The sequence below is a fragment of the Tenrec ecaudatus genome, chromosome 2, assembly GCF_050624435.1.
Source record: "Tenrec ecaudatus isolate mTenEca1 chromosome 2, mTenEca1.hap1, whole genome shotgun sequence".
Taxonomy (NCBI): Eukaryota; Metazoa; Chordata; class Mammalia; order Afrosoricida; family Tenrecidae; genus Tenrec; species Tenrec ecaudatus.
The window spans coordinates 50,977,877-50,979,990 of NC_134531.1; the positions used below are offsets into that span (position 1 = coordinate 50,977,877).

General features: G+C 43.8%; 1 pseudogene; it reads right to left on the reverse strand.

The window, feature by feature from the left end:
* Nucleotides 1-402: 402 nt before the first annotated feature.
* On the reverse strand, nucleotides 403-1,249 carry LOC142440778 (PDZ domain-containing protein 11 pseudogene; annotated as a pseudogene).
* Between the last annotated feature and the right edge of the window lie 865 nt (nucleotides 1,250-2,114).

Below are 2,114 nucleotides of genomic sequence, written 5' to 3' on the forward strand. Positions count from 1 at the left end.
AAGGAAAGTACATTTTGTTAGTGCCTCACATATTTTGGACATGTTTTCAGGAAACATGTAATCTTGTGGAGTTAAAGGAGCACAGATTATACTTTTGGGGACATAGTACCGCGTTTTGCATCTTGATGTTCGGTGCCATCGAGTCCGTTCTGATGCACAGCGACTGTGCACAGCGGAATGAAACACTGCAAGATCCTGTGTCATCCTTACACTTGCGCCTATGCCTGAGCCTAGTGTTGCAGCCATGGTGCCAGTCCATCTCACGGGGGTCCTTACCTTTTTCTTTTTTCCTCAGCATTTATTTTACTTCTTTTTTGGGAGACTATAAGAAAGAGGAAAATCAGGATCCCGCTGGAGTCTGAAGTGTATAGTGCAAGAAATAGTACAAGGATGAGATAATAGTCAGATTAAATGGAAGACATCCAGGATTATTTTTTCTACTCATTTCTACACTCTCATTGAACTGCTGGGTTGGGTTTAAGTGCCTAGCACATGGTATTCAATAAATGCCAGGGTTTATTTTTTATCAGGGTTCCACATGCGCTAGGTTATTTTTAAAAACACCAACCTTTCTCTTCCAGAGAATGAAGCTTACCTAGAAAACTAAGTCACTAATTTGGGTAATGCTGTTGGCTTTCCCTAACCTCTGACTCCACTATGCTAGAAAGGGCTGAGAGTTGAGTTTCCTTGGGGCCTAGTCAGCTTGTCCAGGTAGATTCTACATGGAAGGTTGTGAGTTGCAACTCTAGTGCACAGTCCTCTCTTTTTGGCGATGATAATTGTAGGGAAAGAAGCGTACACGCATGCTTATCTCACGGGCTGTTTTCAGGATCTCAACAGCCTTGCTGTGTTCAATGTCTTGGAAATCCACATCATTCACAGCTAAGACTTGGTCTCCTTCCTGAAGTCCTGCTCGATGTGCATCAGAGTCAGGAATCACCTTGGAGATGAAGATGCCTAGCTGGGATGCCTTTCCTCCTCGGATGTTAAATCCCAGCTGAGTTCCAGGAGGCTTCTTCAATGTGATAATTCGAGGCAAGAACTGGGTCAGCTCATTGTTGTAGTCTGGGTGGTATACCCTCTCATGAGGAGGGATCCACGCTGGCGGATTCTCATAGGCAGGCAGGAAAACCACTGGGTAGTCATCATAAGGTATCCGGCTGTCCATTTCCGGCAACGCCCAGCTCCCCGTGACTCGGCCCACGCCAGCGGCGGCCCTCCCAGTCGCCGCTCCCGCAGGCCCCCGCGAGCGGATCGGTCCTTACTTTTTTCGCTGGCCCTTCACTTTACCAAGCACAATGTCCTCCTCCAGGGATTGGTCTCTCCTGACAACGCTTCCAACCTATGTCACATGAAGTCTTTCCATGCTTGCCCCTGACCTTACTTCTTGTAACATAGATTGGTTTGTCCTTTCAAAATTCTTCTCCAGCACCACAATTCTAATGCATCCATTCTTCAGTCTTCCCTATTCAATATCCAACTTTCATTTGCATATGAGACCATGGAAAATACCATGGCTTGGGTCAGATGCACCTTAGACCTCAAAGTAACATCCTTGCTTTTCAATGCTTTAAAGAGGTCTTATCCAACAGATTTATCTAATGCAACATATCTTTTGATATCTGCTGCTTCCGTGCGTATTGATTATGCATCCAAGCATGTTAACTTCAACCTTTTCTCCATTTATTGTGATGTTAACAATTTGGTTGTGAGGATTTTGGTCTTCTGTACATTGAGTTATAATCCATACTGAAGGCTACCATCCTTGATCTTCGTCAGCAAGTGCTTCGAGTCCTCCTCACTTTCAGCAAACCAGCTGTGTCACTTGCTAACTTGGGCTGCTAATAATCCTTCCTCCAATCCCATTTCCCAAGATTCATTTGTTTTTCATATACTGGATAGCAAATGAATCTTGGAGAGCCAGAGTGAAATGGCTCTCATAAAGAACGAATTCTAGGCATTAGTGAGCTGAAATAAATTGGTATTGGTCATCTTGAATTGGGGAGTCATATGGTTTAAAATGTCTGGAATGACAAATTCTTTGTTTTCTTTGTAATTAAACAATGTGCTTTGCTAATGCATTCCCACTCCATAGTCCGTTAAAAAGAATTTTT